This window comes from Leopardus geoffroyi, chromosome D1, assembly GCF_018350155.1.
Source record: "Leopardus geoffroyi isolate Oge1 chromosome D1, O.geoffroyi_Oge1_pat1.0, whole genome shotgun sequence".
NCBI lineage: Eukaryota > Metazoa > Chordata > Mammalia > Carnivora > Felidae > Leopardus > Leopardus geoffroyi.
The window spans coordinates 58,731,991-58,759,410 of record NC_059329.1 but is presented as its reverse complement, the minus strand read 5'-3'; the positions used below and the strand labels follow the sequence as shown (position 1 = coordinate 58,759,410).

The window sequence follows — 27,420 nt, the reverse complement described above, 5'->3', positions numbered from 1 at the left end:
CTAAATTAAGGAAGTGAACAGATATTTTTGCCTCTGATTTACAGAGCAAAAAGTTTGGCCTTCTTTGGCAAGGAAAGATACACCTTCTCTGAATGAGGCATGAGTAGTAAATAAAATAATAGAATTTCAAAACAAGGAAGACCCAAGAGTTCATGCTAATTTTACTTTTAAGTATAACTGACAGTTAAGTGCTAAACCACAATCAATGTGTTATTTGTAGAGATGTGCTGGCTGTGAAACAATAAAATCATAAAAGCCTAAGTGACATTTATATAGAAAATATAGGGAGCATGAGTGACTCCGTTGGTTGAGCATCTGACTCTTCTGTTTGGCTCAGGTCATGATCTCACAGTTCATGGGTTCAAGCTCCACGCTGGACTCTACACTGAGTGCACAGAACCCGCTTGGGATTCCCTCTCTCTCCCTTTCTCTCTGCCTCTTCCCCATTCATGCTTTCATGTGTGTGTGCATGCGTGCTCTCTCTCAAAATAAATAAGTAAACTTAAAAGAAAATACAAAGAAGTTCAAAATAAAAACAAACTTGAAAATGCACGTTGAATTACAAAGCCAAGAGAAGCAAATGTTTCTTTTTTCACATATAAACTTAGTGCTTTCTAGGCTTTTTATATAGTGGCTCTTCAGGATACTAAAACTACAAGGAAAAAAAAAACATATATTGATATTAAGTTAAAACTCCATCAAAGATGTTTGCTTGGAAATATTCAATAAATTTGCAACAAAGAACCAATTTCTAATGATACCATACATGGTTTGACACATTCAAGAACTGACTAATGATATGTAAAAATAATTCAAAGAAGCAAAAACCTAGCAAAGTGTTTTTTAACAAATGCAAAAATAACATGGCAATTCCTTTAGTAAGATTATGTAATTTGAATATTATGGTGTTGTGAAAGATTTTTTTTTTCAGCTTCACTGTCAAATATAACTCTTAAGTGTATAAATCAATAAAGGATTATATAGTTAACAAATGTGATTTGGAGTTTAAATTTTGTATAACAGTATATTCTGACGGTACAACTATAATGACAGGGAAATATTCTGGACACTTACCCAGAGTGTAAATCAATGTACTGCTTCCTTCATCAAGAAACTCTTGCTATGATTTAAGAAAAAAAAAAAGTCACCTGTCTAAACAGTATGCTTAGTGACACAGAATAATTGTGGATTATTTAAAGGCTAATAATATAATAGAAAGTATTCTCCTTATTGAGTAATAATATGGAAACTGATCATATACTACTGTTACTACATGCTAAGTTTCCATGGTTATTGAAGAGAAAAATATTCTGTCAAAAATGAACACTGATATGAGTTCTCATTGTTTCTGCAATATTAAAAAAAAAAAAGTCTGATCCCAGTGTATTAAAGATACGAATTGGAAGAGCCCCTGGATGGCTCAGTCAGTTAAGCGTCTGACTTCGGCTCAGGTCATGATCTCTCAGTTCATGGGTTCAAGCCCTGCGTCGGGCTCTGGGCTGACAGCTTGGATGGAGCATGGACCCTGCTTCAGATCCTGTGTCTCCTTCTCTCTCTCTGCCCCTCTCCCACTTGTGCTCTGTCTCTCTCTCAAAAATAAACAAACATTTAAACATTATAAATAAATAAAGATGTGAACTGGAGAACCAGACTTATTTGTCCTATATATTTGGTATTTTTAATAAACTTCATACTTCCATGTAAGGCATATGAATGTTTCTCAATGGCAGTAAGATCAAAGCAAAAAGAGCATGGAAGACCAGAGTTTCACGTAGAAAACCTGAAATACTCCACCAAAAATTGCTAGAACTGATACATGAATTCAATAAAGTTTCAGGATGCAAAATCAACAAAAGGGGTGCCTGGGTGGCTCAGTCAGTTAAGCGCCTGACTCTTGATTTCAGCTGAGGTCATGATCCCAGGGTTGTGGGATCCAGTCCTGCATCAGGCTCCACCCTGTGCATGGGGCCTGCTTGGGATTCTCTCTCTCTCTCTCTCTCTCTCTCTCTCTCTCTCTCTGCCTCACCCCCACTCCTTCTCTGTCTCCTCTCTCAAAATAAAATTAAATTAAATTTAAAAAAAGATAAAATGCTTCTACACAGCAAAGGAAGCAACCAACAAAACTAAAATGCAACCTTCATAATGGGAGAAGATATTTGCAAATGACGTACCTGATAAAGGGTTAGTATCCAAAATCTATTAAGAATTTATCAAACTCAACACACGCAAAACAAATAACCCAGTTAAGAAATAGGAAGGGGGCTCCTGTGTAGCTCAGAGAGTTAAATGTATGCCTCTTGATTTCAGTTCAAGTCATGATCTCACGGTTCATGGGACAGAACCCTACATCTGGCTCTGCACTGACAGTGTAGAGCCTGCTTTAAATTCTCTCTCTCTCTCTCTCTCTCTCTCTCTCTCTCTCTGTTCCTTCCCCATTCATTCTGTCTCTCTCTAAATAAATAAATAAATTTGAAAAAAAAAGAATAGACATTTTCCCAAAGAAGACAAACAGATGGCTAACAGACACATGAAAAGAAGCTCAATCTCACTTATCATGAGAAAAATACAAATCAAAACTATAATGAGAGATCACCTCACACCTGTCAGAATAGCTAAATTTAACAACACAGGAAACAACACACATTTGTGAGGATGTGGAGAAAGGGGAACCTTCTTTATACTGTTTGTGGGAATGCAAACTGTTGCAGCCACTCTGGAAAACAGTATGGAGGTTCCTCAAAAAGTTAAAAATTGAACTACCCTATGACCCAGCAATTGCACTACTAGGTATTTATCCAAAGGATACAAAAATACTGATTCAAAGGGATACATGCACCCTGATATTTGTATCAGCATTATCTACCATAGCCAAATTATGGAAAGAGTCCAAATATTCATCAACTGATGAGTGGATAAAGAAGATGTACACACACACACACACACTGGAATATTAGTCATCAAAAAGAAAGAAATCTTGCCATTTGCAACAATGTGGATGGAGCTAGAGGGTATCATGCTAAGCAAAATAAGTCAATCGGTGAGAGACAAATAATATATGATTTCACCCATGTGGAATTTAAGAAATAAAAGAGATGAACACAGTGGGTGGGGCAGGGAAAAAAAAAGAGGCAAACCATAAAACAGACACTTAAGAATAGAGAAGAAAAAAAAAAGAATAGAGAACAAACTGAGGGCTGCTGGAGGGGAAGTGGTGGGGGGATGGGTTAAAGAGGTGATGGGTATTAAGGAGGGCACTTGTGATGAGCATTGGTTATATGTAAGTGATGAATCAGTACATTCTACTCCTGAAACTAATATTACACTATATGTTAACTAACTGAAATTAAATAAAAACTTGAAACTACAAAAAAAAAAAATCAGAGTTTCAACAGATACTTATGACATGTTCCATAATTTAACAATAATTTTCAGTAAAATAGTTATGATCAGATATTGTATGTTTGTTGAAAGATTATCACTACATACATTACACACATACAAATTTTCTATCTTTTTCCAAATCAAAGAAAATCCAAATATAGGAAATCTATGAATCTAGAATCTATTTCTTTGAGAGAAAATTTAAATTTAACTGTAACTCCACAGGATAAATTGTTGGAACAGATTAACAATGAAAAGATTGAAAAATGAATTCTGAAAGTAAAAAAAAATCACTTGCTTCATCTTAGGGAAAAGTAAGAAATGTATATCCTGAGTTTGCTGATATATCTTTTAAGTCTCTTCTCCAGTTCTCATCAATATTCTTCTCTGAGTCTGGTTTCTCTATACTGGATATTTTTAAAACAAAACATAAGAACAGTTGAGATATACATTATCTTTTGTGAGTAGAACTATTGTCAACCCAACCTACATTAGATAAACAGCAAGCAGCAAATTTATTTGTCACATTAAAATTTTTATTGGTGCATACAGTGCTTGTTTAGAGTGTGCATATAGACATTTAATAAATGAAGAGTTGCAATTTCACTCAACTTCTTGTTTAGTTAGTATTGTGGAATGACAAAAAAAGTTATGACTGTATAGTAATTCTTTACATTAATAGGTTGGAAGATACTTTCAAGTAACATCATTTACAGTTTTTCTGATTCTTTTTACTTACATATGACTCTTCTAATTATAAAAATGTAATTTGTTATCTATTTAACTGAAAAAATTTAAGCTTGTATCTTACATCCTTTTCAATTTAATTCTTCCAGTGATTTTTACTGCACTTTACAGAAATGTCCATCCACAAATTATTAGGGAAAAAAAATTCCTCATAACAGATAGTTCAAGAATTACAACTATAATGCACAGGTTGGCAAATTATAGTCTGCAGTCTGTTTCTCTACATAAAGTTTGATTGTAATACAATTACATCTACTTGTTTACCAACTGTCTATGGCTACTTTCACTCTACAACAGCAAAGTTGAGTAATTTTGATAGAGACCATATGATCCTCAAAGGCTACAATATTTACATCTGGTTCTTTGCAAAAATGTTCGTCAACTCTTGTTCTGAAAGGCTGAACAAAACATTGAGAAGGCCTCTCTATTTTCCTCTCTCAATCATTCAATAAGCAAAGACATCATTAGAGCTCAGGACTCTTAAGATGATTAAACATTCCTAACTGCAGAGGGCTAGAAAAATTGAAATTAGACAGTATTCAAGTATCATCACTGAGAAGGAATGAAGGTCATGTAAACCCCTCTACATGGTCTCTGTCTCTTGGTATCCTAAAATTCTAATTTGTGTGCCTAATTTTGATCTAAAAGAATCACACTCTGATCCATATAGGAGAAGAAGCACTAAATCTGGAAGACCCAAAAGAATCTTCAAGCCGGGCACATAATGAGGGTTCCAACTACAGGAGAATGTATGCATGTGTGTGTACGTGTGCACATATGTGGAACAAGAGAAAAAGGACCTTCTCCTGCTGTAATTTTTATCTTACTGTAATTTCAACACTATCAAAAAACAATATCCTATACATATTTCAAGAAGAAACGATGAAAAGAGCAGAAATGGTCATGTTCGTTTGATATGTTTTAGATTTCACTTGGGATTTAATCTTAAAATGACATGTTAAATCTCTAATGGTTACCTAATTCAATGTCCATGGTTCAATTATTTTAAAATAATAAAATTGTTTTTATAAAAACCTATCCCCAGAGTAGGTCATTATATACATATATTTTTTATGGGCTGGAAATGCAAAGTCTATAAAATGGAAGGATATCCTGTTATTCTGAGAACAATGTCTCACTATTACACACCTCAAATAACTTCCTATCATGATTTTTTGAATTCCATCATAACATACATCATATATACAGTGAATACAAAGTCTCTTGAAAGTTACTGAAAATTATACATCAGGATTAGTTTTGAAACTGAACTTTAGCACAATAGTGCCAAGAATATTTTGAGCATAGTATCAAAGAGTCAACACATCAATAAATGTTGAGTTCTTCCTTTCAAGATGATCAAGAGCCACAAGGAATAATAATATACCATTCTTGGCTTTAAACAGTTCATAATCTAGTTGAGGTCCTCTAAATAGTTTAAAAGCAAGAAATGCTTCTAAATGTCTAATGGTATGGAAGAACTTGTCTTTAAAACTCTTACCAGCACTTATATCCTAATGTATTGCAAACTGTAAGAAGAGAATGCTACAATTATGTAAGCCAAAATACTTAGGAAAATTGGCTAAGATGACTTTGAAGTATCTTTTTTTTTTTTTTAAAGTTCAAACCCCTCGAAAAGCAAATCTAATTCTGAGCATTAACAATCAGAGGGCTTAGTAACAAAATCAACCATAGCGGATTCAGTCCAAAATTTAAATAAAGCATATAAATAAAGAAGAAAAAGTATTAAAACATCAACTCTGAATGAAAGAAAAAGGGGAGAAAATGAGCCTTTCAAAAACAAAGCATATCTGAGGTATTTAAATGGAAATGTCCTTATGTCAGCAATTTACTTTGAAGTGTACCAAAAATGAAATGAATTCATGAATGGCGGGATGATCAATCAGTGGATAGATATGTGATAAAGCAATTATATTAAAATGTTAATGGTGGAATGTAAGTGGTATATGTGTTAACTGTCATATTCTTTCAACTTTGCTCTATGTTTGAAAATATTCATAATAAAAGGGAATGAAATAAAGCATATTAACATTTTGACATCCTTTCAGCATGACATCAGTTGAAGAATTTAGTGAGTACAATATACTTGGCTCCAAAAAAAGAATTTGGAATGCTCCCAATTTTATTCACTTGAACAGATTAAATTATCTGAATTGCCAACACAGAAATACAAAGAACTAGTTAACAGCACACAAAGAATAATGGAGGATTAAATAGAAGAATGGGTAGGGGTCTCATCAACTGTTCACTAATCATTTTTAAGGAGTAGGAGAAAATATTTTAAAAAGTAGAGAAGGTACTTAGAGAACTGAACTGGCATCCAGGCTTTTACAATCCTCAGAATTCCAGAATTGTTCCAAACCTAAAAGTCAACGATCTCTAAAACATCTTTGGTAGCAAAGAAGCAGCTGCTCCCTCTCTGAAGCCTGGGACGTAGATTAAAAATCTGTGCTAAAACACTCATTTCCCCTGCTCTTGTTTTCAGGATAGTTCTAATTTCACTGTACAATCGGATTTCTAGTCTACACACACACACACACACACACACACACACAGAGTCTTATTGGTCTTAGAGTATCCATTTATTCTGCTATGAAGGGTTTATCCATGAGAAAGCATACTCTAATAAAAAACAAATACAAATAGCAGCCCTACATTATTACCATTATTATTATTCTATTTTACAGACTGGTAAACTGAAGCACAGAGTGGCTAAATAAACTGCCCAAAGTTATACAGGTAGTATGTGGCAGAGTTGAGATTCAAACCATATTCTTTAAGTATTTTTTCTTAAGTTTATTTATTTTGAGAGAGACAGAAAGAGCACAAGTAGGAGAGAGGCAGAGACAGGTGGGGACAGAGGATCCGAAGCAGGCTCTATGTTGACAACAGATCACGTGAGCTGAAGTCAGACACTTAACCAACCGAGCCACCCAGGCACCCCTTAAACCATATTCTTAGCCATAAGGCTAAAACTCCATTTAGAAAATTCCTATCCTCCAAAGACCCATTTTTAGCAACTACTCAAGATTCCTAACTCACGAAAATCTAAAAATTTTGAAAATGGGCCTTAGTGTTTAAAAACTGAGCCAAGGGCAAGAGGGGCTTCAGTGTTTAAGAATTGGCACATTTCGTGGTGCCTAGGTGGCTCAGTCGGTTGGGCGTCCAACTTCAGCCCAGGTCATGATCTCACGGTTCATGGGTTTGAGCCCCGCATTGGGCTCTGTGCTGACAACTCAGAGCCTGGAGCCTGCTTTGAATTCTGTGTCTCCCTCTCTGCCCCTTCCCTACTCTCTCTCTCGGTCTCTCAAAAATAAATAAACATTGAAAAAATATTAAAAAAAAAAAAAAAAGAATTGGCACATTTCATTCCAACAGTAATTGTTACTGAATTTCTTATCCACAGAAGTCTTCCCTAATCATTCATTACTAGTAAGGATTATTTCCCTACTTATAATCTTGCTGTATGTAATTGTGGTTTGGAATCTACTTCATTCTGTTTTATACTATACTATCTCATTTACATATTTTTTATTCCACTTGACTGTAAGTCCTTTGAGAATAAGAATGAAGTTTTAGTTATCTCTGCATTTACCCTGAAAAACTGATTTAAGAAACCACTTGGCTCATATTATTCAACAATTCGAGTTTCAATTTTAAGTCACTAAAAAAATCACTAGAATAACCATTCATTAAAATAAGTCATAACATTAGTAACAGTTCATTAAAAACAAATATTCCTTAAATCATTGATACTTGGTTTACATTTATTAGTGTATAGAGACTAAGAGTATAATTCTGCTAAATGATACATATATATGTTTTTAAGACTAGAGGAAGGTAAATGTCATGAAATGGATAGAAGGGTTTATACTACTACAAAAAGTATATAAACTTTTTGTAAACTATTTAAGTGTAAACTTTATTAAATAATTCATTTCTGAGAATATAAAGGAGTAATGTATACCACATGACTACATGAGCTGTTTGTGGCTTTCAATTATTGGTGAAAAGACATGCTTTAAGTTCCTTCTAGCAATACCACTATCTTAGCTTAAGAATAACATTTGATTCCTACCCTGAATTGTAATTTCTAACACAGTAGACATGAAAAAAGCATTCTTTGTTCCATGCATCAAATGTTATTTAAGCACTTATGATGTGCTAGATATTGTACTAAGTGCTAGAAATAAATCAAAAGGGAAATATAATCCTGTATTCAAGAACTTTATAGGTAAAGAAGTAAGGTGTGCATGCTATCATGGAATGTTTCCTGGATAGTATTATGGTTCCCTCTTTTCAAATAAAAGCATTAGATCACCTCCTCCTTTCTCAGAAAAGCCACAAAACTAGTCAACTTAAGAGATTTAGAAAGGGCAAGAGATTAAGTTAGAGTAATGTTGGCTTATAAAATTAAATTTCTGTTCATTATTTTCCCCCCATATCACCTTAAAAGGTTAGATGGACTTTCATCCACTTTGGAAGTTCTGTTTAGGACCAGATGATTTAAAATATAGGCTATGTTGCTAATCCAAAATTCACTCTGGCAGGTTGCAGGGAGTATATCAAAGGGATAGGCAGTCCCACTACAGAACAACTGATTCTCAGAATCAACAAGTAAGAGAGCTACGTGATTGCTCATTGTAAACAGCACAACATACATATTAAAGGGAAAGATCAAAAGTGTTTTCAGATATAAATTGCCAATTTAAATTCACCTGAACAGATAATCTAAAATGCAGAAGCTTCTCTCATGTGGATAACATTATGAGGCACTATTTTTTTTTATTTTAACAATTTTTTTAATGTTTATTTATTTTAAGAGAGACAGAGAGAGTGCCAGTGGGTAGGGGCAGAGAGGGAGGGAGAATTCCAAGCAAGCTCCATGCTAGCATTCCAAGCAATTTCAAGCAATTCCAAGCAAGCTCAGCACAGAGCCAGATGGCAGGGCTCGAATTCACAAAACTATGAGATCATGACCTGAGTTGAAATCAAGAGTCTGATGTTTCCAGTTCGAGCTATTATGTATAATGCTGCTACAGATATTCACATAGTAGTCTTTAATTGGACCTATGTTTTCATATTCTTGGGTGTATACCTAGGACTGGAATTGCCAGGTCATTTGGTAAGTTTATCATTTTTAACTATTTTTTTGTAATTTTTTGAATGTTTTATTTTTGAGAGAGAGAGAGAGAGAGAGAGAGAGAGAGCAAGCAGGGGAGGGGCAGAGAAAGAGAGAGAGACAGAATTATTTTTAACTTTTTAAAGAAATGGTCAAACTGTTTTCTATATGGGCTGTATAATTTGCACTCCCACCAGCAGTGTATGAAGGTTCTAATTCTTCCATGTCCTAGCCAATAATTGTCACTATCTTTATTTTTTAAGTTTATTTATTTTGAGGAGAGAGAGAGAGAGAGAGAGAGAGAGAGAGAATGAATGAGAATGAGGCGGGGGCAGAGGCAGAAAGAGGGAGAGACAGAATCCCAAGTAGGCTCCACACCGTGAGCACAGAGCCCATCATGGGGCTTAATCTCACAAACTGTGCAATCATGACCTGAGCTGCAATCAAGAGTCTGATGCATAATCGACTGAGCCACCCAGGCGCCCCAGTATTTTTTTTTTTTTTTTTACAATGAAGCAGTACTGTAATGAGGAACATTAGATACACATTTAGGATAATGATTCTCCTAGGCAAAACCAGGTGGGCTAGCTTTATTTCTTTCTATTTCTCCATGAGACTAAGACTTAATCAAAGACAGTAACCATGTCCTTTTCACTTTTAAGAATAACATAATTTAACACAGCAATTAAATTCCATAACAAAGTATCCAATGTTGTATTTTTCCTTTCAATGAAGTGAAAAAATACTTCATTTTGCAGAGACTGCTTCTCTTCTTTCAGATTATATGATAACCTAGAATGTATGTCCTTCTTTATATAGTTCTAAAGCTTAAACTATGTGTATTATCAAATAATTTATCTACCCATATACACCACTTTATTCATATTTTTTAAAACTCAATTTTTATTACATATTTGCAAATAGTTTTTATTTTATCTTTCACCAGCCCAATTAAATTGTCATCTCCTTCCACTAAAGACAGAAAACAGGTTTGATTTTACCTATGACCAGTCATCATAAAAGAGATAGATGATACCCTACCAATTACACTAGTCTTTATCAGCAATCACTCCATCTTCTGGGCTCTCTTAAATAAAAATTGTCCACTGACCATTTGTTATGAGTGGTCTATTTAAAGCTACTAAAAATACAAAAATGAATATTCTAATCATTCTGATTCTCTAGACATAATGCTAAAGTTCCTGGAACTTACATGAGAAATTTCTGGTACTTCCTGGTTTTAGCTATTCAACAATCCCAGAGGAATAGAATGACACAATTTGGTTTTGGATTCTGGCCTCTGGCTGAAAATAAGAAATGCAAACAAACACTAAAGTCATATAAAACTCAGAGTTTTTGGAAAAGGCTGGCACATTTCAAGGGCCACCATTTTTTATTTTTCTAGATAATACAAAATAAATTGTAAGTTAAAGAAGAAAATCTATAAATACCAGCTAATGCCACCAAGAGAAACTGCCCTCTATAAGTGCAAAGAGAGAAAGTGATAGAGGAAAGAAAACACAGGTTTTTTTATAGTCAGATATCAACATTCATACTTTGTAAGGGTTACCCTTTCTGAGCATTGGTATCTTTGTTTTAATTGTTGAAATAATAGCCAATACCTTGTTGGTGTAAGAATTAAATGAAACAATGATGTGCAGCATATGTGTAGTGTTCCAAAAACTCACTGCTATCATTATAATTTAGGAGAAAAAAACCTCATCTTTTCAGTGACATTTATACATGTAGCCACATCAACAGGCCTAACTGTATATCTGAAAAGAAAATTATACTTGGTTACTAGTTTCTCAAGGCTACTACAATAAAGTACCACAAACTGAGTGGCTTAAAGCAACAAAAATGCATCCTTTCATAGTTCTGGTGGCTAGAACTCCAAAATTAAGGTGTCAGCAGGGTTGGTGCCTTTGAGGAGGAACTGAAGTAGAATCTCTGAGGCTCTGAGGAGACTTCAGTCCATGCCTCTCTACCAGCTTCCAGGGGGTGCCAGCAATCCCTGGCATTTCTTGGTTTGTAGACTCTTCATTTCAATCTCTACATCCATCTTCACATGGTATTCTCCTCTTTGTACAAGTTTCTCTCTTCTTATAAGAACAACAGTCCTGGGGCGCCTGGGTGGCTCAGTCGGTAAGTGTCTGACTTCAACTCAGGTCATGATCTCATGGTTCATGAGTTTGAGCCCTGCATCGGGCTCTGTGCTGACAGCTCGGAGCCTGGAGCCTGCTTCAGATTCTGTGTCTCCCTCTCTCTCTCTGTTCCTCCCCCACTCACACTTTGTCTCTCTCTCAAAAATAAACATTAAAAATTAAAAAAAAAAAAAAAAAACAACAGTCCTTACATATCAGATAAAGGGTTAGTATACAAAATCTATAAAGAACTTGTCAAACTCAACACCAAAAAAACAAATAATCCAGTAAAGAAATGGGCAAAAGACATGAATAGACACTTCTCCAAGGAAGACATCCAGATGGCCAACCAACACATGAAAAAATGCTCAACATCGCTCATCATCTGGGAAATACAAATCAAAACCACAATGAGATACCACCTCACATCTGTCAGAATGGCTAATATTAACAACTCAGGGAACGACAGATGTTGGCGAGGATGAGGAGAAAGAGGAACCCTTTTGCACTGCTAGGAATGCAGTCACTCTGGAAAACAGTATGGAGGTTCCTCAAAACACTAAAAATAGAACTATCCTACGACCCAGCAATTGCACTACTAGGCATTTATCCACGGGATATAGGTGTGCTGTTTCAAAACCACACATGCACCCCCATGTTTATAGCAGCACTATCAACAATAGCCAAAGTATGGAAAGAGCCCAAATGTCCATCAATGGATGAATGGATAAAGAAAATGTGGTATATATATATATATATATATATATATATATATATATACACACACACACACACAATGGAGTATCACCCAGCAATCAAAAAGAATGAAATCTTGTCATTGGCAACTATGTGGATGGAACTGGAGGGTATTACATTAAGTGAAATTAGTCAGTCAGAGAAAGACAAATATACGACTTCACTCATATGAGGACTTTAAGAGACAAAACAGATGAACATAAGGGAAGGGAAACAAAAATAATATAAAAACAGGGAAGGGGACAAAACAGAAGAGACTCATAAATATGGGGAACAAAGTTACTGGAGGGGTTGTGGGAGGGGGGAAGGGCTAAATGGGTAAGGGGCATTAAGGAATCTACTCCTGAAATCATTGTTTCACTATATGCTAATTTGGATGTAAATTTTAAAAAATATAAAATAAAATTAAGAAAATAAATAAATAAAATAAGGTGACATGCTGGTAAGTAAACTAAATAAATACATAAATAATAAAAAAGAACAACAGTCCTTGAATTAGGGCCTACTCTAATCCAGTATAACCACATACTAACTTGATTGCATTTGCAAAGAACCTATTTCAAAATAAGGTCACATTCATAGGTTCTGGTGGATGTGAATTTGGGAGTAAATACTTTTAAATTCAGTACAGTTAAAAAACCTTATTTTAAGAGAATTAAGTGAATAAAAAGTCTCCACCTTAAACTAAAGCTTTTTAAAGGTTTAAGGTTTTTTTTTTTTTGAGAGAGAGAGAGAGAGAGAGAGAGAGAGAGAAAGTGAAAGAGAGAGAGAAGCAAAGGGCAGAGAGAGAGAGAAAGAATCTTAAGCAGGTTCTACACTCAACACATAGCCTGACACAGGGCTTGATCCACTACCCTGGGATCATGACCTAAGATGAAATCAAAAGTCAGATGCTCAACCAACTAAGCCACCCAAGCACCCCTCAATGTACACTTTGTAAACTTATTATCGATAAGACTGGTGCTTACCAAATCCAACAAGATATCTAATAGGAGAAAGAAAAGTAGAATCTACATAAGAATATGATTATTATCGGGGCGCCTGGGTGGCTCATTCAGTTAAATGTCCGACTTCAGCCCAGGTCATGATCTCATGGTTCGTGAGTTCAAGCCCCACATCAGGCTCTGTGCTGTCGGCTTGGAGCCTGGAGCCTGCTTTGGATTCTGTGTTTCCCTCTCTCTCTGCCCCTCCCCCACTCACACTCTGTCTCCCTCTGTCCCTCAGAAATGAATAAACGTTTCAAAAACTTAAAAAAAAAAAAAAAAAGAATATTATTATTATCTGGCCTGATATGTTTCTACTCTTATAATAAAATTGTAAAATAATTAACAATGATTAACCAAGTCACACCAGGAAAAAGGTGTTAAATGACCAGACCACAGCGTTAGAGCAGTGAAACTGAGGTAAATGCATTCCACGTGAGTATATAAATTAAGTCCACATGCATATATAAAGAAAATACTTGTACTATCTGCATTTAATTTTACCAAAAAAGAAGTAAGTTAAATTGTACTAACATTTAAGTATAGGTACTCTTTTGGAGTATCCCACCCCTACTCCTCACTTGGACAGTACAGCACACAAGGTATTGTGGGGAAGAAAGGATGTTGTACAACACGGAGAAGCTATAGTAACATCCTGATTTATGCACTAACTTTTAAAGTATTTGAATATATTGCAGTTTACATGTACCTGGTTGAGTCATTTGTGATTGGTCCTCACAAAATAGATAACTAGTTTTAAAAGATAACACGTAAAACATACTAAATAAATTCTAATGATTCAAATACATGCAAACGGCAGAGCTGACACTTTCTAACAATACAAAGAGTTCTTTATCAACAACAACATAAAGTAGATACAATGACCATCTGATAAAATCTGTTAAGAAATTAGACAATTAGAATTTTATGCCTTGAGGGGCACCTGGGTGGCTCAGGCAGTTGAGCTGGAGTGTCTGACTCTTGATTTCAGCTCAGATTATGATCTACTATTCATGAGATCGAGCCCCATGTTGGGCTGCCTGCTGACAGCATAGGGCCTACTTGAGATTCTTTCTCTCCCTTTGTCTCTGCCCCTCCTCTACTTTCTCTCATGCTCTTTCTCACTCTCAAAATAAACAAATCTTTTTAAAAATTAAAAAGAAAGAATTTTATGCCTTGAGATATAAGCTAATGATAGCAGGATGTGATCAATACTGATTGGCAATATATTTTAAATAATGCGTTAACTTCTTATGCATATTTTATAATGCATATAATAGTACAGAACACATGTATGTAATTTAAAAATAAACACACATATATCACTTAAATTTTTAGAGATGTAATAAAACAATCAAAATATGTTTGAAAACTACTATTTAGACAATCTCCAGAATAAAGAAGTTGAATATCCTTTTGAAACACTTAACTCCAACAGGACAATTATTATATGATTATATGATTCAACTTCTATGAAATATTCAGAATAGGAGAATTCATAGAGACAAAAAGTAGATCAGAAAACATCAGGAATGGCAAATGAGTTATTGCTTAATTGGTACAGAATTCCAATCTAGGGTGATGAAAATGTTCTGGAAATATTGGTGATGGTTTAACACTGCAAATGTACTTAAATGACACTTTTATACTTTTGTTTTTACTTGTACACTTAATTTTTTTAATTTTTAAAAAATGTTTATTTATTTTGAGAGAGAGAGAGAAAGAGAACAAGCAGGGGAGAGGCAGAGAGAGAATCCCAAGCAGGCCCAAATCAATCAGCACAGAGCCCGTCACAGGGCTCTATCTCATGAACCATGAAATCATGACCTGGGCAGAAAATCAAGAGGTGGACGAATGAGCCACCCAGGTGCCCCTTTGGCTAGGACGCTTTAAAATGATAAATTTTATGTTATATATGTTTTACCAAAACAAAAAAATTTTTTTAAATCTTATCACAAGCCACCCCACGAAAGACAACTGAACTCACTCCCTCAGTTCAAATTCAATGTTTATTTAACAATCTTTTGATCTGTGAATTTGTTTCCTGAGTGCCTTAAAGATAATTAATCTAACTAGGTAAATTTCCTATCGTAAGTAGATTGTTAGTTTTTTTTTTTTGTTTTTTTTTGTTTTTTTTTTTTTAGAACATTTATTTATTATTGAGAGACAGAGAGACAAAGAGCGTGAGCAGGGGAGGGGTAGAGAGAGGGGAAGACATAGAATCTGAAGTAGGCTCCAGGCTCAGAGCTGTCAGCACAGAGCCTGATGCGGGGCTCGAACTCACAAACTGTGAGATCATGACCTGAGTCGAAGTCGGTCGCTTAACCAACTGAGCCACCCAGGCACCCCAGTAGATTGTTAGTTTTATTGGAAGATTTCTTCTAGATAAACTAATAAAATCCATTTTCTAAATTTAAGAGCCAAGGTATAAATACCCTGTGAAACTCTGCCTCAAGTAAATAGATGGTCTCCATCTTTAAAATCTCTTAGATTGAAAACAAACTGCTGTTTGGTTTTACCAGTTATTTCTATCTAACTACTAGGGAATATAGGCATTAGTGCAGAACACTGTTTACCTTCAATAAATGTAACCTTTTAAAAAATTGTTTTGTTTCCCTAGATCCTAAAAGTCATCCATGTTCAGAGCAAAAACACTACTGCTTTGGTACATTTGTCTCTTCAACTTTGCAAAAATGAATCAATTTTAACACTTGAAATGGGGCAAATTTCAATTAAAGATTACTTTCATTTTCAAAACCTGAAACTGTATTTCTTCATTCATTCATTCATTCTCTAAATAAACATTCACCAAGTATTTAAACACATACCAGAGACTATGCAAAATGGGTGAAGAGAGGGGTATAACAGGATGAGAAGTGACAGAAGCAAAAAAGATACTAAGGTACACTTAAGGGCTACCAAATCCAGACTGAGCAGGAAAAGATGAGGCAGTAAAATCCTAAAACAGGCTAACACTTGATCTGCACCTTGAAGGACATACTGAATGAAGCTACCCGGAGACAGGCAGAGGGAGCTTAGTAGTATTTTTTTTTTTTTTTTTTTTAAATGAAGGACTGAGTAAAATACTGTCTTTAAGTGACTGGCACAGTACCTAGAATACAATATATGGGTTCCAGGCATAGACACTGAGGCCACAAGGAGCATCAAGGCCAAGTGATTCCTTTCAGAAAGGAAAGCAAAAACATTCCACCAGCATTTCCTCACTGTGGGAACTGTGGAGGTTCCAAGTTACCTCCCTGCTTCCTGGCTTCACAGCCAATAGAGGGAAGTGTGGTGTCAAACAGGTGTCTCTAGATTGGATGGGGGCCCCCAAATGTGGGGCGACGATCAGGTGGAAGCGGGTGGCACAGGAGGTGAATGAATTCACCTGAGGCCAAACAAAGGAGACAAAAGTTTATTGAATACATTGCTAGGGAGCAGTGAGCAGGACAGCAGAGGAGAGGCTCTCTGCAATGAAGCAGTGGAAGGGGGCTGTTTTTAAAGGGGGAAGATGAGGAGGTATGGCGACATATGGAATTCTTCCTTTTTTGATAACTGTGCCTGGTTGTAAGTAGCCCGTTGGTCAGTTAGGGCCTAGGGATATTTTAAGGTAGGTTGCCTTGATGGGACTGTCTGTACTCCATTGCTCAAGCATGTGTGCCTGAAAGCAGCCTCCACAGTAAGGACTCTATACTACAGAGAATATGAAAACTATATAATAGAGAATATGTGGAGAGAGGGAGGGAGGGACAGAAGAAGGGAGGAAGGAAAAACACCTAAATAACTGAATATTTACCTCCTCTACATGGCCATCATGACTATTCCATTTTACCTGATTTCACTTTTTACATTAGTTACTGATATCTAAGACACCCAGTTTATCTGTCATCAACAAAACTTATATTAAAAGGATTCTATCTCCTAATCTAAATCAAGGTCAGCCTTTGACACTTTATATCAAACTTCCCAAATAATGTATTACACATCCACAGCTATACCAGGAATGGGAACCCTTCATTCCTTGAGGAAGCTAAGAGGGGCCTGAGGCACTGGAGCACTCAGGACTGCCAATGCTGCATCCTTTAAAAGTTTTGCAACATTTGGGGTATTCACTTCTGAATGCTCCCTCTCTGTAAAGACAGCTTTCATACTATCCTTAATCTGATTTTATACTTCAATAAACTTTGCCTGTGCTCATAAATAAATTAAATAAATAAATGTCTTACAACTTTTTTCTAATATCATAAAATTAGTCAGGCTTATGCCATAACAATTTGGCATTTATATCCTTGATAATCAGGCATTACCTAGTGTACTATATATAACAATGTTCAGTCAAAAATGGGAAGTCTCAGATGTAACATACTCAGTATAACACTAGTATGACTGGATGTCACCATGATATGCCTGTCAATTACCTAAAAATCAAACTGACTAGATTTCTGATTTTAAAACTACTAGTACAACACACGTTAAAGTTACATACATAAATTACATACATAAGGTTGTCTGCTCTTGGCACTTTTTTTTTAAGTTTTTTTTTTTTAATGTTTATTTTTGAGAAAGAGACAAGAGAGAGAAAGAGAGAGAGACAGAGTGCAAGCAGGGAAGGGACAGAGAGGGAGGGAGACACAGAATCCAAAGCAGGCTCCAGGCTCTGAGCTGTCAGCACAGAGCCCAACATGGGGCATGAACTCACGAACCACGAGATCATGACCTGAGCCAAAGTCAGATGCTTAACTGACTGAGCCACCCAGCTGCCTCCAACTCTTGGCACTTTTATCCAAAATAGTACTGAAAGTACTACCAAGAGCAATCAGACAAACAAAAGAAATAAAAAGCATCCAAATCAAAAGGGAAGAAGTAAAATTATCTGTTTAGAGATGACATGATCCTAATTGTAGAAGACCTTAAAGACCCCCAAGAAAATCTGTCAGAATAAACAAATTCAGTAACATTGCAGGGTAAATAAAAATCAACCTACAAGTTTGTCTCTACACCAACAATGATCTACCTCCAAAGGAAATCACGAAAACAATCCCATTTAGGATAGCATCGAAAATATATATACATATTTAGGAATAAATTTAACCAAGAAGGTGAAAGATATGTAGAGTAAAAACTGTAAAACACTTATGAAAGAAATTGAAGCTGCAAATTAATGGACAGATATTCCACATATACAGATTAGAAGAATTAACACTGTTGAAATGTCCATACTCCTCAAAGTGATGTACAGATTCAATGCAATCCCTATCAAAATTCCAATGGTTTTTTCCACAAAAATAGAAAAAAAAATCTAAAATTTATAATGAAGGGCAGCTGGGTGGTTCAGTCGGTCAAGTGTTCGACTCTTGCTTTAGGCTCAGATCATGGTCTTGTGGTCATGAGATCAAGCCCTGCACTGGGCTCTTCGCTGACAGTGCAGAGCCTGCTTGGGATTCTCTCTCTCCCTCCCTCCCTCTTCCCATTCATGCTTTTTATCTCTCAAAATAAACAAACATTTAAAAATTTAAAAATTAAAATAAATAAAATTTATAAGGAAACACACAAGGTCACAAACAGCCAATGCCATCCTGAGACAAAGTTGGAGGAATCATGTTCCCCAACTCCAAACTATTTTACGAAGCTCCAGTAATCAAAACAGTGCATTAAAAATTTAAAACAACAACAACAAGTGCAGTACTGGCATAAGAAAAAAGATACACAGAGCATGGAAGAGAATAGAGAACCCAGAAATAAACTCACACATACACAATCAAGTAATTATTGACACTGATGCAAAGAACACACAATGGGGAAATGACAGTCTTTTCAATGAATGGTGTTAGGAAAACTGAGTATCTATATGCAGAAGAATGAAAATGGATCCTTATCTTACACCATACACAAAAATCAACTCAAAATAAAGACATAAGTATAAGACCTGAAACTATAAAACTCCTAGAAGGAAAAGCATAAGGGAAAAGCTCCTTGACATTGGACTTGACAATGATTTTTTTTGATATGACACCAAAAGCTCAGGCAACAAATGTAAAAATAAACAAGTGGGACTACATCAAACTAAAAAGCTTCTTCACAGTAAAGAAAACAATCAACAAAATGAAAAGGCAACCTATAGATTGGGAGAAAATATTTTAAAACCATGTATCTGATAAGGGATTAATATCCAAAATATACAAGGAACTTACACAACTCAATAGCAAAATAACAACCTGATTTTTTTAAAAAATGAGTAAAGGACTTTTCTAGACATTTTTCCATAAATAGCCAACAGGTGCATGAAAAGGTGTTTGATGTCACTAATCCTCAGGGAAATGCAAATCAAAACCACAATGAGATATTACCTCATGCCTCTTAAGATGGATATTATCAAAAAGATAAAAGAAAACAAGTGTTGGTAAATATCCAAAGAAAAACAAACACTCATAAAGTATTGGTGGGGGTGTAAAGTGGTATAGTCATTATGGAAGATGATATGCAGTTTCCTCAAAAACTTAAAACTTGGGGCACCTGAATGGCTCAGTTAGAAGAGCATGAGACTCTTGATTTCAGGGTGGTGAGTTCCAGTCCCACACTGGTGGAGAGATTACTAAAGAAATAAATAACTTAAAAAAAAAAAAAAAGACCTAAAACTAAATGACCATATAATCCAGCAATCCAAGGAAATGAAATCAGTACCTTGAAGAGGTATCTACAGAAGCACGTTCACTGCAGCATTACTCACAATCACCAAGACAGGGAAACAACTAAGGATCCACTGACAGATGAATGGATAAAGAAATTGTGTTATATGTATACATCTGACCACTGAACAACATGGGTTTGAACCTCTGTGTGGAATTTTTACTATAAATGGAGTAAACCTATTTTACTTATAATTTTCTTTTTTTAAAACTTTTTTAATGTCTTTATTTGTTTTTGAGGGAGAGAGAGAGAGTGCGAGCCAGGGAGGGGCAGAGAGAAAGGGAGACACAGAATCCAAAGCAGGCTCCAGGCTCTGAGCTGTCAGCACAGAGCCCGACACAGGGCTCGAACTCATGAACCACAAGATCATGATGTGAGCCAAAGTTGGACGCCCAACGGACTGAGCCACCAAGGCGCCCCACTTACGATTTTAATAACATTTTACACATAATAGGTGTTAAACGATTATGTTATCAATAAGGCTACCAGTCAACAGTATTTATTAGTGGTTAAGTTTTGGGAGTGAAAAGTTACATGAAGATTTTTGACCGTGCAGGGGTAGGAGCTTACAATGTTCCAGGGTTAACTGTCTGTAATATATAGCAGGCATCCTTAAAAAAAGATGGAGATCCTGCTATTTGGCAACAACATGGACAAACCTAGAGGACGTTAAGCTAAGGAAAATAAACCAGATGCACAAAGAAAATTATTATATGATCTGACTTTTATGTCATCAAATACATGCGCGGAGAAGAGAACTGTGGTTACAGGGGTAAGGAGGTACAAGAAATGGACAGGTGTTGGTCAAAGGATACAAAGTTGCAGTTGATCAGAATGAGTAAGTATAAAGATCTAACACAGAGCACCAAGACTCTAGTTAATAACACTGTACTGTATACTGGAAGGTTGCTAAAAAGAATGTAGGTATCAGGTGCTCTGCCCACAAAAAAAAGAAAAAGAAAAAAGAGAAAGTAACTATTTGAGGAGACAGCTATGTTAGTTTCACGATAGTAATCATTTCATGATGTATATGTATATCAAAGCATCATGTTTCACACCTTAATATAGTTTCATTTTTTAAAATAAGTAGATAAACCTCATAATAGAAAAGGATAGATTACATTATAATATTTCTTTTCTCTTTTAAATTAATATCTAGGGTCCTCTTCTAAGATTAAAAACTTGTAGGGGAGGCTACAGAAAACATTCTGTCAGTGAACAGCAAGCTATCAACACTGCACTTCATTGGTATATAAACTATAAATATAAATGTCAGATATTACCATCCCTAAAAATGAGGCAGGCTCACCCTTCCCCACTCCAGTTTTATCTTCTACTAGGTTTGGCTTGCTGAAAGTCAACCAGTATTTCTCCTCTTCATTCCAATGTAAGAAGAGAAGCAAAACTAGCTTTTAGTCTATGAAAATTCAAGTTTTATGAATCCCAGTACCAAATGAAGTCCTGAGAAACTAATTACAAATTTTATTAAAATTTTCCTCCGTGGTTTTTTTTTTTTTTTTTTTTTTTTTTTTTTTTTTTTTTTACTGCCAACACTCAAATTTCTGGAAATCTGAGCACTGATTCTCTTTCCAAGACAGTGAAAACCTACAGTTAAAGAAATGATGTCAGGTTTACCATACCCTCAAGTAATCCTTGATTAACGTAAGAAATCTTTTGGGATGCCTGGGTGGCTCAGTCAGTTAAGCATCCAACTTCAGCTCAGGTCATGATCTCACAGTTCATGAGTTCGAGCTCCGTGTCAGGCTCTCTGCTGACAGCTGAGAGCCCGGAGCCTGCTTCAGACTCAGTGTTTCCTCCTCTCTCTGTCCCTCCCATACTTATGCTCTGTCTCTCTCTGTCTCTCAATAATAAATAAACATTAAAAAAAAATTTTTTTTAAGACTATCTAACACTATCTAAGAAAGGGGGCACCTGGGTGGCTCAGTCAGTTTAGCATCCAACTTCGGCTCAGGTCACGATCTCACAGTTTGTGGGTTCAGGCTCCGTATTGGGCTCTCTGCTGTCAGCATGGAGCCCGCTGTGGATCTTCTGTCCCCTTCTCTGTCTGTCCCTCCCCCACGCACCTGTGCATGCTCTCTCAAAAATAAATAAACATTTTAAAAAAGACTAAGAAAGACTTTGAGTTAAGATCATATAATAAATTCATGTTTTCATGTATTATCTACCCATCCCACTCAAAACCTACAAATCAAATAAAAATACATTAATTTAAAAAAGAAAACAAACAAGACAAAAATAGACATTAAATGAAGTAACTATCTCCCTAGATCAAAAACACAAATTTGTAATCACAGTTAAAGTCAGAAACACACTAGACTCTTGGTTAAAAAGAAGGCAACAGGCAGAGGATTCTGGGAAGATGGTGGAGTAGGAAGCCCCAGGAATCTGTCTCCCCACCTAGAGGATAACTATTGCAGCAGAATCTGTCTGCTGTAACTATTTTGGAACTCTGGAGAGGCTGAAGGCTTGTAACTTCCAGGGGAAGATTTGGAAGAGTAAATTCTGGCTAATTTCAGTCAATTTCAGCTCTTAGCAGATTAGCAGCTATTCATCCTCCAGACACATGGCAAACAGCTGTGTACATGTTCCTGGAGAAGCTCGCACAGAGCTTGTGGAAACCAAGGCAGGCAAAAAGGACCCTCGCCTCCAAATATTGGAAATCTGTTAGATTGCTAACTGCTGCTTCTGATCACAGAGGTAGAGACAAAGAGGAAGGCAGCCATTTTGTTGTACCTCTCCCAAGTGTTGCAAACCCCTCTAAATGATTTACAGGAAATTTAAGGAAGTAGCACCCTTTTCCTCACCATTTTTTTTTTTTTTTTTGGCTTTTTTCCCTTTCAGAAGCTAGACTTTAACGACTAGAACATTCAAATAAATGACTAGATCATGACTAGAATATGCATATGCAGGAAAATTAGAAAGTGACCATGTATGGACAGGGAAAGCCTCAGGAAAAAAACTTGGTAAGACCTTGAGTTTACCTCTCAGGTCGATTCTCAGCACAGAGAGAGCCTATGACAATCAAAAAAACAAAAACTAAACCTTGAGTAAGGGGGAGAGGTCCAGAGTTTCATTATTAGACTAAAATGTCTCATGTTCAACAAAAAAATCACAGGGCATACAAAGAAAGTAAGGCTTGTTCATAGAAAAAAATTAAATCAACAGGAGCTATTCCCAAAAAAAGAACTTATAGTGTATAAACTAGACTAAGTCTTTAAAACAAGGGACTTACAAATGCTCAAAGAACTAAAGTATGGAGAAATTAAAACAATGTGTGAACAAAATGGAAATATCAATAAAGAAATAAAAAACCTAAAAAGAAACCAAAAACAAATTCTGGAGCTGAAAAGTATACAACTGAAATGAAAATTTCACTAGAGGGATTCAATAGCAAATTTGGGCAGGCAGAAGAAACATCAGTGAACTCAAAAATAGGACAATAGGGGCGCCTGGGTGGCACAGTCGGTTAAGAGTCCGACTTCAGCCAGGTCACGATCTCGCGGTCTGTGAGTTCGAGCCCCGCGTCAGGCTCTGGGCTGATGGCTCAGAGCCTGGAGCCTGTTTCCGATTCTGTGTCTCCCTCTCTCTCTGCCCCTCCCCCGTTCATGCTCTGTCTCTCTCTCTGTCCCAACAATAAATAAACGTTGAAAAAAAAAAATTAAAAAAAAAAAATAGGACAATAGAAATTATCAAGTCTGAGGAAGAGAAAGATTGGGGAAAAAAGTAAATAAAGCCTATGGAACCTGTGTGACACCATCAAGCAGACTAATATATGCATCATGTGAGTCCCAGAAGGAGAAGAGAGAATGGGACAGAGATTTGAAGAAATAATGCCTGAAAATCTCCCAAATTTGATGAATGACATATAAATATCCAAGAAGTTCAATGAATTCCAAGTAGGATACATCTCAAAGAGACCCACAATGAGACATATTATAATTAAACTGTCAAAAAACAAAGAGAGAAATTCCTGTAGGGGCACTTGGGTGGCTCAGTTGGTTGAGCATCTGACTCTTGATTTCGGCTCAAGTCATGATCCCAGGGTCATGGGATCAAGCTCTGCATCAGGCTCGGGACTGAGTGTGGAGCCTGCTTGAGAATCTCTCTCTCTACCTCTGCCCTTCTCCCTGACTCCTGCTCTCTAAAACAAAAAATAATAATAATAGTTTTTAAATGAATGAATGAATGAATGAAAAAGAAAGAATGCTAAGAGACTTCTCATCAAAAACTTTGAAGGCCAGAAGACAGTGGTTCTATATATTCAAAGTGCTAAAAGAAAAAACCTGTCAACTAAGAATTCTGTATCTGGCAAAACTGTCCCTCAAAATGAGGGAGAAATTAAAGACATTCTCAAGTAAACAAAAGCTCAGACAGTTTGTGAGCACTAGACCTGCCTTGCAGGAAATGCACAGGGGAGTCCTGCAGGGTGGAAGGAAGAGACACCAGATAGTAGCTTGAAGCTGTATGAAGAAATAAAGATCTCACTAAAGGTATATATATGGACAATTACAAAATACAGTACTATTGTAACAATGATTTGTAACTATACTTTGTTTTGTATATGATTTACATGACTGATACATTTAAAGAAAAAAATTATCAGCATAAAAGCAAGTATTAGTGTAACTTTGATTTGTAACTCAAATCCTGTTTTCTACATAATTTAAGAGACTAAATACATTTTGAAAATTACTTGTTTATATTTTGGGGCATTCAATGTATTAAAATGTCATTATGGGATATTAGCAAGTGAAAAGGGTGGGAATGGTGCCTTAAAAGAGCAGCTTTTCGGGGCGCCTGGGTGGCGCAGTCGGTTAAGTGTCCGACTTCAGCCAGGTCACGATCTCGCGGTCCGTGAGTTCGAGCCCCGCGTCGGGCTCTGGGCTGATGGCTCAGAGCCTGGAGCCTGTTTCCGATTCTGTGTCTCCCTCTCTCTCTGCCCCTCCCCCGTTCATGCTCTGTCTCTCTCTGTCCCCAAAATAAATAAACGTTGAAAAAAAAAAAATTTAAAAAAAAAAAAAAAAAAAAAAAAAAAAAAGAGCAGCTTTTCTATTACTGAAGTTAAGCTGGTAAAAATTCAGGTAGGAGTGTCATAACTTTAGGATGCTAAATGTAATTCCCTTGCTAATTACAAACACAATAGCTATAGAATATACATAAAAGGAAATGAGAAAGTAATTTAAACATTTCACTACAAAAAAATGAAATAAACACGAAAGATAGTAATTCAGAAAATAAGGAATGAAAAAGCTATAAGGCACACAGTAAACAAAGAGCACAATGACATAATTAAGTACTTATCAGTAATTACTTTAATAAATGGATTAAACACTCCAATAAAAAAACAGATTGGCATGGGTAAAAATACATGATCCAACTATATGTTGTCTACACAAGACTCACTTGAAATCCAAAGACATAAACAGGTTGAAGTAAAGTAAAAAGAAGATATTGCATGCATATAGCAACCAAAAGAGAGCTACACTAATATCAGACAAAATACATTTTAAGTCAAGAAAGGTCATGAGGCATGCCTGGGTGGCTCGGTTGGCTAAGCGTCCAATTCAATTTCTGCTCTGGTCATGATCTTACAGTTCATGGTTTCCAGCCCTGCACTGAGCTCTGTGCTGACAGTGCGGAGTCTGCTTGGGACTCTCTCTCTGTCTCTCTCTGCCCCCGCCCCTCCTCTATCTCAAAAATAAATAAACTCAAAAAAATAAATAAATAAATAAAGGTCACAAGACAAAGAGAACATCATACATTAATAAAAGTTTCAATACAATGAGAATACTTATTAATTATAAATGTTCATGTACCTAGTGAAAGATCATCAAAATATATGAAGCAATAACTGAGAGAACTAAAAGGAGAATTAGATACTTCAAATTAATAAAGACTTCAAAATCTCACTCACAAAAATAAACAGAACAACCAGATAGAATGTTAGGAAATAGAGAAAACTTAAACAACAACAAAATTAACTAGACCTAACAAATATAAACAGAACACTGTACCCAATAACAACAGAACACGCATTATTCCCAAGCACACATGGGACACTTTCCAAGAAAAACCATACATTAGAGGCCACCACAAATTGAAGTCTCAATAGGTTTTAAAAGATAGATATACAAAGTATCTTCCTTGTCAACAATGGGAAAGGTTAGAAATCAATAAAAAAAAAGAAAACTGAAAAATTCACAAAATTGTGTAAATGAAACATGCACTTTTTGAGAGAGAGAGAGAAAGAGCAAGCAGGGGACAGGGCAAAGAGAGAGGGAGAGAGAATCTTAAACAGGCTCCATGCCCAGGATGGAGCTCCATACAGGGCTCAATCTTACAACTGTGAGATCATCATCTGGGCCGAAATCAAGAGTCAGATGCTTAACCGACTGAGCCACCCTGGCACCCGAAATAACACATTTTTAAACAACCACTAGCTCAAAGAAGAAATCATAAGGCAAACTAGAAACTATCTAGAGAATAATGAAAATGAAAAACACAACATACTAAAAATTACGGGACACAGCAAAAGTGGTGCCAAAGGGAAAATGTTTTTTAGTTTGTTTTTAATGTTTATTTATTTTTAAGAGAGAGAGAGACAGACAGACTGACAGAGCACAAGCAGGGGAGGGGCAGAGAGAGAGGGAGACACAGAATTGAGAGCAGGCTCCAGGCTCTGAGCTGTTAGCTCTGTGCTGTTAGCACAGAGCCTGATGCAGGGCTCGAACCCATGAGCCCTCAAGCCGTGAGATCATGACCTGAACCAAAGTTGGCTGCTTAACCAACTGAGCCACCCAGCCACCCCTATAGCTATAAATGCACATATTAAAATACAAGAAAGATCTCAGATCAACAACCTAACTTTAGAACATAAGGAACAGAGACTCCGCATGCACTTTGGTCGTGGAGCAGCCTTGGGGGGTCTCCTCTGCAAAAGGGCTCCGTGGCCTAGCGTCCCTGTCCCTGCCACCCGTTATTGCACAATGAGCCCTGCAAGGGGTCACCTTGCGACAGGCCCACAAGCGACAGCATGGCAGTCATCTCCTCCAGCGGCTCACTCGTGGCCACCCACGACTATTACTGGCGTCTCCCCAAGGCCAACCGAGGTCACTGGTGGGCAAGCTTCTTTTTCAGAAAGTCCACTCTCCCATTCATGGATACAGTGTTGGAGTCCCCAGAGCGTTGGGAATCTCCCCAGGACTTCAGCAGCTCGATCACCTGAGACCTGGCTCTGGAAGCCATGAGGAAGCAGCCTGGTGGCCAGCCTGGCAAAGCCAACACCAGGCCCCAGTCCTGAGGGGCCCCTGTCAGGCTTCAGGAGGCTCTAGGCTCATCAGAGCCCCTCCCTTCCCTCTTTTCCCTCCCCTCCCCTCCTAGACTAGCTGGGCTGTGGCAGAAGTACTTGGGTTCTTTTACATCAAAATAACAAAACACCAAAAAGGAAGTTGAGAGAATGCCATTTTTTACTACCCAAGCCACAGGCAAGCCTTCCCAACACCCTGTAACCATGTGCCTTGCACCAAGTGGAAAATAAACCAAGCAGCCAGTAGCCCTG

At 36.6% G+C, this 27,420-nt stretch overlaps 1 protein-coding gene and 1 long non-coding RNA gene across 5 annotated transcripts in view; one reads left to right on the top strand and one right to left on the bottom strand.

Annotated features, from left to right (window-relative positions):
- FCHSD2 (FCH and double SH3 domains 2) overlaps positions 1-27,420 on the bottom strand; it is a 303,187-nt gene that overhangs the window by 202,768 nt on the left and 72,999 nt on the right. The gene's annotated exons all lie outside the window — the stretch shown is intronic.
- Positions 1,571-27,420, top strand: LOC123601201. Its single transcript, XR_006714019.1, has 4 exons — positions 1,571-1,581; positions 9,148-9,153; positions 18,477-18,480; positions 27,000-27,420. It is a non-coding gene; the product is annotated as an uncharacterized LOC123601201 (long non-coding RNA).